This window comes from Lepus europaeus, chromosome 14 (assembly GCF_033115175.1).
Source record: "Lepus europaeus isolate LE1 chromosome 14, mLepTim1.pri, whole genome shotgun sequence".
NCBI classification, from domain to species: Eukaryota; Metazoa; Chordata; class Mammalia; order Lagomorpha; family Leporidae; genus Lepus; species Lepus europaeus.
The window spans coordinates 5798505-5810085 of NC_084840.1; the positions used below are offsets into that span (position 1 = coordinate 5798505).

General features: G+C 42.1%; 1 pseudogene; it reads right to left on the minus strand.

Annotated features, from left to right (window-relative positions):
• Positions 1 to 4551: 4551 nt before the first annotated feature.
• LOC133773862 (U3 small nucleolar RNA-associated protein 6 homolog) lies at positions 4552 to 6236 on the minus strand (annotated as a pseudogene).
• Positions 6237 to 11581: the final 5345 nt, after the last annotated feature.

Genomic DNA, 11581 nt, shown 5'->3' on the forward strand with positions numbered 1-11581 from the left:
GAGAGATAGTGGAGGAAAGACTGGAGAGCAGTGAGCAAAAAGTGAGTTTCTTTGATTCTTGTATGAAGACCGCTGCTGAGGCTAGCGCCCATAAACAGGGTGCCCAGCCCTTGACTAGAGTCTAAAGTTGTTGAGAGATGGGCTACGGGAGCAAAAGAGGGACCAGCTTGATGGCTGAGAACCCCCAAGGCCGTTCCTCAGTTTTCAGTGACATAAATGTGGAAGGGCCGTGTGAGATCTGGTAAGTGTAAGGCAGGGGCCTCTAGCACAGCCTGTTGGAGCTCACGATATTGGGAGGTGACTGGGGAAACGAGGGGCTCCCGGAGGGATCCCTTTGTGGCTTCGTAGAGTGGCAGGGCTAGAAGGGAGAAGTTTGGAATGAATGTAGGAATCCTGCCAGGCCTAGAAAGGAAAGAATTTCTTCCTTGGTAGAAGGGGGTGGAGGTCAGCTGTGAGGCACTTCCTGTCAGCAGTGATGGCCTTGTGGGTGGGGGTGAGATGAACCCCAAGACAGGTTGTGGGTGGGGGTGAGATGAACCCCAAGACAGGTCACCTCAGAGAAGCAGAGCTGTGCTTTGGTGAAGGATACCCGATAAGCTTTGGCTTCTAGGAAGTCGAGGAGAGCAGCAGTCTGCCATGGAGTACCAGGTGTACGGGTACTGTTGCTGTGTTAACAAGGCATGTGGGGCATGAGTGCGGCCAGGCCAGGCCAGGCCCGGCCCAGGGGCTCCGCATGCGCAGCTGTTTCAGGGTGCCCCCGCCCGAGCTGCGCGAAACGAAGCCACGCGGAGCCAAGTAAGATGGCGCCCAGAGGAAGTAAGATGGGCGGAATCCAAAGTTGTTTACCACTAAAACTAACTGGCTGCGCAACATCAGGGGAGGTAACAAAACTAGTAGCAAGTGTATAGACATAGAGCTAGTCCTATAGAAATCCCCCCATAAGGTGATTTTTTAAGTGATTGGTTGGTCCTTAGCCCTGCCCCAATGACTCTGCAGTTTTGTGTTATAAAAGGTACTATTATGCAGAAGGTGACTGAGTCCTTGCTAGACTTGGCTCCCCGCTGCGTCTGATTGTCTCCGGGACCAGGAGGCTGGGAAACGGGCGAGCGGCGCGCTTACCTTTCCTCGGACCCAGTCCATCCTTGTACGGGTGGACTAAGACCCAACAAAGGCAGAGGTCTTGCACCAGACGGAAGGACCTGTTAGGCTTTTTAACCACCAATATTGGGGTGTTATGGGGGGGCTAGCCTCGTGTAGCAGGCCCTGGTGGAGGAGTTTAGAAATAATACTTTAGACCTCGAACCTTTAGACCTGGAAATGGGTACAGGGTATTGTGGCTGGGAAGGAAATGTGGAGTTTTGTAAGTTATCTGGATGGAGAATGATAGGTCACTACTGTAGGGTGACTGCTGTTCTGTACTTGTGGGTTGACAGTGGACAGGAGCCCTGAGGTAGGCAGAGTGGCTGGGACTGGGTTGCCTTGAGAGAGTAAAAAGGGAGGCAAAGGTGAGCTGGAGGATGAGGCCATTGGCTGCAGGGTGAAAACCACCTGAGCAGCAATCTGGTTGAGTATGTCTCTCTCCAAGGAGGGTATAGGACACTGAGGTATAACCAGAAAAGAGTGGGAGAAGGGCATCATATTAATTATGCAGGGCAGACTGGGAGTCCACAAAGGTCTATAAAGTTTTCCCTCCACCCTGACTATGGAGGTTGAGGTAGCAGAGGTTGGGCCCCCAATACTGGGTAAGGACTGAGAAGGTTGCCCTAATGTTAATAAGGAAAGAAATTTGCATACCTACTACCTTCACAGTTACCCTGGGCTCCTGTGGAGTTATGGCCATGGTTGGGTGGCTGGGCTCCTTCAGTCCTCAGTAGCCAGCCCTAAATGGTCAACCCGGGGCATAGGTGGGGTGGACGGTCTACTGACTCGATGGACAAGAGAACAGTTCACTCCCCAGTGGCCCTTCTGTTGGCATTTAGGGAAAGGACTGGGTGGGTCTCTGGCTTGGGACACATTCTGGCCCAATGGCCCACTTGGCCACATTTAAGCACGGGCCCAGAGGACTCTTGCGGTCAGCAGGGCTACTGGAGGCAGCGGGTTGCTGCAAAGCCTTCACCAGTATTTGGAATCTTTTCTTTTGGGCTCTCTCATCCCTCCCATTGTATGCTTTACAGGCCACTTACAGACGCCCTGCCTGTGGTGTTCATGGACCCTTCTCAAGCCATTTTAACTTGCCTTAATGTCTGGAAAACTCGGGGCAAAGAACTGATTCATGAGAAGGCTACAGCCATCTGGAGACTTGGGATCTAAGTTGGTATATTGGAGGAGAGTTTGCCTTGGGCGCTGCAAAAAGGCAGAAGGATTTTCCTTTTTATCTTGAATAACTTCTCTCAGTTTATCATAATTTACAGCCTTTCTGTTGGATTTCCTTAGGCCAGCTAGCGAGCAGATAATAAAATAATTTCTGGCTGTTATACCATTGGGACAGTAGTATTTCCAATTGGGGTCCTGTTTGAGGACCACATCTGGACCTGTGGGATGGGCAGGATCAGTCTGATGCGTCTAATTGTCATGGAGATGGGCTTGTTCCCAAACCTGCCTTCACTCCTTTGGGAGGGGGACATTTGAGAGGATCATAAAGACACGATGAGAGTCAGATTATAAGATTGGGTTAAATAGTGAAATTCCTTAATGTATGAGGTTGGGTTAGAGGTGAAGGAACCCAGTTTTTGCAGCAAATGAGAAACAGACATGGACCCTTATGATGCCCTCTGCCCCTGTCACTTCCCCAGGGGGTAACATGGAGGTGGGCTTCCTAGCTGCTGTTCAGGAGTGAGTGACTCAGGGACTGGGCACAGGAGAAGGGAAGGGCGGGGATGGAAGGTAAAATGTAGATTGGGTTTGCGACAAGGCAAAGGGTATGGGGAATGGGCTGAAAATGGTTTTGAGGAAAGGATGAGCAGGGAATTTGAGACAAGGTGGAAGGAGGTAGAGTGAGAGCTGGAGTAGAAGCCAACACTGCCTCCTGGAATTCCTGGGAGGTGCTGGTGAGATAGTGAGGGCCAGAATGGATGGTGAACTCTGTGGTTGTCAAGTAGGAGATAATGGTGCTGGGGCTGAGCTGCTGCAGCCCCGGGAAGTGGCTGGGCTGGTGTCTGGATTGGAACTCTTGAGGAAGGGGTTCATTGACTGGATCAAAGGAGGCCATGATAGCAATGGCTGCAGCATAAGTGGCAGGATCAAAAGTAGAAAGGGGCTTTGACTTCTTAGTGAGAGCTATGAAAGTCAAGAGAGTTTGAGCCAGAGAACACGAGTGAAGGCTTAGAAGGCTTAGAAATAGGAAATCTTCCAGTTTTCCAAACGCTCACAGAAGTGGTGGAGATCCCAATAATGTTGCAGTTATATGTATCATTAAGCAGCCATTTGGACTGAGTTGTTGAGGTAGGAGATAATCAAGAAGAGGATGAGAGGGAATGCAGGAAGAAGCTCCGATGGTGACCTGTAGAGTCCGACTTGTGGATATTGGACATCCCCAAGATCATGGCTGTTCAATGATAGGATATGGAAACAGAGGGCAGAAGTCATCACCCACACACCCACAGGAGCCCAGGGCTTAGCCTGTAGAAGGGAAACAGGGGTTAAATCATCATCCATACCCACTGCTGCCCAGACACAGAGTCTGTAGAGTCACAGGCTGTAGGAGCTGTAGTGCCTGGTATCAGGACTTCAGAACAAAGTAGAGCAGAACCACAATTCATAGCAGAGGTCACCACGAGAGAATTCTCATTCTGTGTCTTACCTCAAGATTTTAAAGGACTTTGTCTGGATGGAGATCACAAAGTGTCCGGTGGTGTGAAGGAGTTCTGGGCATGTGTGATGTCACTGGCAGAATTCTAGGACCACAAAGTAACTTTCCCCAAAGGGAGAGCAAGGTCGATGGGAGAACCTGGATCCAAGTCTCAACACCAATGTGAGGACACCACAAAACACCCCAAACACCAGAGTTAAAGGAAAGGGTTATTGTCAGTGTGGGGCGGGGGTAGCCTGATGGGCCAGGGGTAGAGGGCAAGAGGCATCAGGAGAGAGAGAGCATGTGTGCTGAAAGCAGGTCCTATTATACCTTTGTTGGGGGAAGGGGCAAGCAGGGAAGTAGGAGCAGCAAAACCCTTAGGGTTTGGGTGGAGCTGACACTGGTGGTTGGGCCATGGGGCTGAGGACTGAATCCTACTGTACAAGATGGCCACACAGATAAGACAGCACCAATTTACCAATAATGTGCAAGCTGAGCCTGAGATAATAAATGAAGCTCAATTGTAGGATTTCCTTACAGTAGAAAGAACATTTAGAACACTTAGGTCTGACCTCAAAAAGTAGCCATGAAATCAGCAGTCTTCTTTTTTGTAACTAAACATTAACAAATTAATTTTTAAAAAGTATGTTTCAAGACCAACAGACATCCTGTCTGCCATTTTGAACAAATTACAGATTGATTCACAACAGTTTTCCCACAGAGCTTGCAGTACATCACGAAATTGGCTGTGTTCTTCCTCGTCACTGGTGGCCATCCTGGTGCATGGTGTGCTGAGCCACAAACAACTCTGCTGACTTTCCCTGCAACACTTTCACGGCACACCAACTGATCTGTGCACAGTTATCAGGTCTTCCAAGGTAGTGACTCAATTCCTCTTTTATGTAATCCATCCAAAGATCAGAATCTGTAGATCCAAACTCTCTCAAAGCCCTTTCATAAAATTCTATTAAATTCATCTCTTGTAGGATTCTTGCTCCTTTTCAAACTGGATCATATCCCTTAAAAAATGGACTAAAAATGGACAGCTTTCCTGTAACCTTTTAAACATGGCTCTTGTTTTTTTGTAGCCACCACTTCAATATGCCCAATCTATGTACTTATCCTTCAGAGCTACCAAGCCGGGACCCATGACAGCTAAGGAAGCCACAGAAGCCTGTGGTTTCAGTTGCAGAAAGGCTTCTTCAACGAGCTTGGCTATGTCAGGGCTCTTTGAGTAGATTAGCACCTGCAGCTCATCCGCCACATTGTCCCAGAGTCCTTAAACAATGCTGCCCCATCTACTGCCACCTCTAATGCATCCCCAAACAACTCTTGGTGCAGTATCAACTCAATCCACTGCTTGTACTGGGATTCTGACAGCAGCTTGAGTTCATGTGTTTCATGAAAATAATCATTGTTCTTTCCTACCTTTTCCCTTTGAGAAAATCACTGTTTGTATTCTTAGAAAATCTTTCCCTGAAAAAGTTGATGTATCCCTTCCACATGATCCCTGTAGGCACAGTCTCACAGCCTCCTCTCGCACTGCACTGCCCCTCTCCTCCCTCTTACACACCTCCATTGTTTTTGTTGACTACATTGCAGGCTGCTCTTCTCCTCGTTTTGACTCAATCTGTAATTCTCGCCATGCCACTTAATCCCAAGTGAGAGGGTCATCTCTGTGTAAAGCCTGAAGAGCCTGAAGGTCATTATAAATTTGTTTTTGTAGTTATTTGGCGAAGTCAAATTGTTGTGCAACTGAAAGCAATGACATGAAATTTTGGACCTTTACTTATGCTTACAGAAATTTTGTAGATGATCTGAGTCAACTCGCCCTTAAGGATTTCTTGAAAATAATCACAATTCCCCAGATCATCCACACCAGCTATTTCAAGTTCTTGCTTTTCCTTCCTAAGGTTCTCAGCATGCATTCACTGCATCCTAAAGTTTTCTTGATAAATTTCAGGCACTATGGATGAAAGTGGAGAGCCCGCAGAAATAGTTGTCTTTCTGAAGATAGAGCTCTTCCATTGTCCGTTTGGCTGTCATAATCCACAAGCCTTCCTTGTTTGACTGAATGACCAACATGGCAGAAGAGACCTTGCTCAGTTACCCTTTGGACAGCCAAAGCTGAGCACCATCTTTCCACTTTGCTGAAGCATGTCAGAAGATACCTGTACCCAGTGTACAAGAGAACCATGATTTCAACCTTCTTAAATGAGTATCTAATGCATGTTCTTCTCTGTATTTGCTCCAATAGATTATTTTAATATTGAACATAACTGATAAAGAATTCCTTGAAAATGGTTCTTCACTGTACACTATATTCTAGATCAGTCACCTCCTTAATGATAGCCTTAATCTCCACTTGACTGAATATCCCAAAAAGTTCCAGCTATTCCAATTCTGGGATATGATCTTGTGTGCATTCTCAAATTATCTCTATCATGAGATCCGAAATTCATGATGCTGTGAGGACACTCTGCACCCCCAAAAAACGCAGCCACCAGGCCCACTTTCAAGTTGCAGGAGTCCTATAATTCTTTATTGAAAGAATGATGTGTATTCCTCAGGGTTGTTTAACCTATGAATGGTTAGAAAAGTTTCTTGCTATTACTCTACTTTCTTTTTTTTATTTTTTATTTTTTATTTTTATTTATTTATTTATTTTTTGACAGGCAGAGTGGACAGTGAGAGAGAGAGAGACAGAGAGAAAGGTCTTCCTTTTGCCGTTGGTTCACCCTCCAATGGCCGCCATGGTAGCGCGCTGTATTACTCTACTTTCTAGTTGTGGCTTTTGTTTGTATGAATTCACTTATGATCGATCTTGGCTATACAGAAAGTAAGAATCTACCTGACAAACTAGCATTATAGATTTTTAAAGAATACAAGGACACTGTGACATTTAACTAGTGTCTTTTCACTAAAATCTGCTATAGGTAGTCTGATAAAATGGAAATCCAGCAAAAACTCTTCATTATTTTGCATTGTGCTTTTGTTTTAAAGTGTTATGTATCTATTCTATTTGTGGGGGAGGGAGAGAGAGAGAGAGAGAGAGAGAGAGAGAGAGAGAGAGAGAGAGAGAGAGAAAATGAGAGTTTTCCATCCGCTAGTTCCCTCCTCAAATGCCCTCAACCCTCAACAGCTAGCACTGGGACAAGCCAAAGCCAAGAACTCCATCCTGGTTTCCCACCTCAGTGAAAAGGACTCAAATACTTGTGCGATCATCTGCCTCCTTGCAGAATACAGATTACCATGAAGCTGGATTGGAAACAGAGCTGAGACTTGAATCAGGAACTCTGATGATGTTGACATCTCAAATGACATCTTTTTTTTTTTTTTTTAAAGGGAGGTTTATTTATTTATTTATTTGATAGGTGGAGCTACAGAGAGGCAGAGGTCAAGGCAGAGAGAGATCTTCCATCCACTGGTTCACTCCCCAAATGCCCAAGACATGCAGAGCTGAGCCAATCTGAATCCAGGAGCCTGGAACTTCTGGGTCTCTCATGCAGGTGCAGGGGTCCAAGGACTTGAGTCATCCTCCACTGCTTTCCCAGGCCATAGCAGAGAGCTGAATAGGAAGTGGAGCAGCTGAGTCTCTCACTGGTTGCAGCACTGGCCCCTCAAATGACATCTTAACAGCTGAGCCAATACTTAATCCTTCGTCCATTTCAAAAATAGGTTTAGTTATTTTCCTGATGCTGTGTTGAGTTACTTAACACATTTTGGTAACTCCTTGTCAGATGTATGGCTGGAAAATGCTTTATTCCACTCCAAAAGTTAACTCTTCACTATGTTATTTATCACATTTTCTGTGTAGAAGTTTGTTAGTCTGATGTGTTGACACTTTCCTATTTTTATTTTTGTTGCCTAAGCTTTTGGATCCAAATCCCCCCCACCAAAAAAATTGTGCCCAGATTAATATTGTACACATTTTCTGTATGTTTCCTTCTAGTAGTTTTACAGTTAGTCTCACATTTATGTGCATAATGCATTTTGTGTTGATCTGCTATCTATGTCTACATTTTTATATGTGTGTGTCAGACAACAGTCCAACTTCATTCCCGTGTTTGTGGATTCCCAGTTTATCTAACATATTTTGTTGAAGAGGCTGTTCTCTTTCCATTGTGTATTCTTGGGACTTCTATCAAAAATTGAGTGGCCATGAATGTGTGGGTCCATTTCTGAGCTCTCTATTCTGTTTCATTGATGAGGGTATGGAAAAAGAGGAACCCTTGTACACTGCTGGTAAGAATGTAAATTAATACAGTCATCATGGGAAAACAGTATTTAGGACCCTTCAAAAATTAAAAACAGCTACCACAAGATCCAAAAATGCTACTTGTGTGTATAAACCTAAATAATTTGGGATTAATACGTCCAAGAAATATCTAGACTCCTATTTCTAGTGCAACATTATTCACAATAGGCATGTTATACAATTAACCTGAACATGGTTTATATATACACTATAGAATATTATTTATATTTATTTAGTCTTAATAAAAATAGCAAAGCCCGTCATTTGCAACAACACGAAAAAATCTAGAAGACATTAATGTTCAGTGAACTACTATAGGCACAGAAAATAAGTAGTGAATATTCTCATTTATAGGTAGACTGTAAATTAATTGAACATGTGAAAGCAGAGCAGAATGGTAATTATCAAAAGCTAGAAGAGGAGACTGTATGAGACATTGGTCAAAGAAGAGAGTCTCTATTAAGAGAAATAAGTGATGAGTTTTTGAGGTGATAGGCAAGCTAACTTGCTTGAGTCTGTCCTTCCACGTTGTACATATATACATGTATACATGAACCACTTTTCCCCAGAAATATATATAATAATAATTTGTCAATATATCTATCTAACTAAAAATAAATGTAGATATGTGGTATCCTTGGTAATACAATTTTAGTATATTATTTGCATTTTCCATTTTAAATCCAAATTTCTTTTTCTACATCTCAAAATAGGAAATGGGCAACCAATCATCATATTTTATGAGGAACACAATAAACAGGAAAATCACCTTACTTTAGAAACACAGCCTTCCCTGAGTTTTGTGGATATGTCATATTGTGCACTTTCTTGCAATAATTGATGTGTGTACACTTCAGAAACATATTATGAGGACTTCATAAGATACTTATGATAAAATAAAAGTAAATAATTAGAATGCCATCTATTTCAGAATTCTAATGTAAATATAAAAAATCTGTAATAAAATATAACCCATTTGGAATTTGATATGTGTTGCAATAGCAAATAAATGTAAAATATATTTGTGGCACTTTGAAAAGTTTATACACATTAATTTCACATGTTCTTTTCATCTTCTGAGATCAAATACTTCTAATTAAATTGTAAGTTTCTTACAGAATGTAATGTTTCTTTCAGAGGTGCACTGAACTCTAGATAAGCACATTCAAGTGATGACTGTGCAGTTCCAGGAACTGAAGTCAATATTTAATACTAAAGATCTCCGTAGTGATTTGTTTGTTTTTGCATGCTTGCAAAATGAAATCTGAAAAAAAATAACTTCTATGACCAAATTATGTTATTTAGATTTGAATTTTTGTATGTATATACACTCATTAAAATGCTATTAATAAGATATTTATATCAAAATATTAGGTCCCAACTACTAAACCAAAGATACTTTATTCTAGAAAACACGCTAGGGTACTGAGAATTCAGGAAAGAAATTAATAAGAAAAGGAACATAATGAGAAAGACCAACCTTATGCTTAAATTATTTGTGTACAATAATATACTGGAGAGCACCCTGGCCTGGGAAAACTGTTGGACAGATCTGTGAGCTGAGTGATGATGCTTCAGTGTGAGTTGGCAGGCAAAGATGGCAGGGTGTGGAGTCCACCAGACAAAGTGACCACAAGGAGCACTGATGGGGAAATGTGCATTACATTATGGGGGTTATCAGGAGCAACTTGAGAAAAACGCCAGCACAGTCGACAGGACTTAGTGAGAAGCTAAGGCTGAGATATTGACAAGGAACAATTCAGTTAGCTCAGGGCAGCGTGTAGGAATTCAGTGGATCTGAAACTTTAGTATGAGTAGAACAGTAGAAACTCTCCTCTTGTAGAAACAGTAGAAACTCTCCACATCTCCTGTTGTCTCGGCTCCTGTTTCTGATAGCTAGCATTCTGCTCTCTGCTTTTACATGTTCAATTAACTTAGAGTCTACCTGTAAATGAGAATATGCACTACTTGTTTTCTGTGCCTATAGTATTTCACTTAACATTAATGTCTTCTAGATTCCTTCATGTTGTTGCAAAAGTCAGGCCTTGTCTATTAAAAGTATAGATTCTCATGATCTCCACTCAGGCATTTTAATATATTTTATGAACCCTGAGTTGGAAATCAGAAACTTATATCATTAATAAGTAAGCAAGATGGTTCTTGGTTGTATAGTTTGTAGGACAAGTTGATAAAAATTCATTCAATGGCCTTAACTATAGGAAATGGCACGTGGAAAAATCACTCTCAATATAATGTGAATGATTGATGTGCCATAATCAGAACTGCAAGAGATCAATTATTTGTAATGTTGGAGTAATTCTGACAAGACATAAAGAAATAGATTATGGCAGTGTACCAGAAATGGAGAATTTAGGTGGATTCCAAAGGGTCTAAGAAATTTATAGTTGGGAAATGTCAATGTTTTCTGAATTTAAGAAGTGGAGTAAAGGGTGTTAGAATGTCTGCACATTCCTAAATTCAATAAAGCATAAGGCAAAGTTCTATTTGTGGTGGATTAGGCATATATTTCAATCTCTTCCTCTCATATGAAATACAGGATGATTTTTTTTTCATGGAAAACACCAAGTAACATTTAAAACCTAATGAACCATCCAGAAAGTATAGGATTTTCATGAGTGGTAGACAGCAGGCACAAGCAGCAGCCAGACACATGTGTGAGAAGATTTTATCTTTTATTTATTTATTTTGGAAGCTCACAGCACCTAGGAGCTTCAAGGATACACACAGAACAATCAGGAAGCAAATCATATCTTTCCTTCCTAAGCATTCATGTTTCAATCAGGCTTTCCTGTGATCTTCTAGGCCTAGAAGAAATCTAATTATATACTGAATCGATCTTCTGTATATAAAGATAATTGGAAATGAAAAAAAAAAACTGGTGTTAAATTGGAATCTGCAGAGAAAATTAATTAATTTTTAAAAAATATTATGTAGGATCTCTGCCTTTAATGTGCTATACACTCCTATTTAACGCTATAACTAGTATTCCAACAGTATTTTTTTTTCACTTTGTGTTGCTATATGGGGGCAAACTGTTGAAATCGCTACCTAATATATACTAAACTGATCTTTTGTATATAAAGAGAATTGAAAATGAATCATGATGTGATTGGAAGGGGAGAGGGAGCGGGAAAGGGGAGGGTTGTGGGTGGGAGGGAAGTTTTGGGAGGGGGAAGCCATTGTAACCCATAAGCTGTACTTTGGAAATTTATATTCATTAAATAAAAGTTTAATAAAAATATATATATTAATAAGGTCTGGTGACCACAGAAGTGGCAAATATGTGTTCACCAAAGCCTCATTCATCACATTCCGTGATCTTTCTCCACAGCTGGTCAAGCTTTTCAACTACAAAAAGTTGTCTTTGTATTTCATGCTATTCTTTCAACGTATGTATATATATTTGAAAGGCACACACACACACACACAGATCTTTCATCTAATTTACTCCACAACAGCTAGGGGCCTGGAACTCCGTCTGAGTCTCTCGCAGGAGTTGACAGAGACCCAAG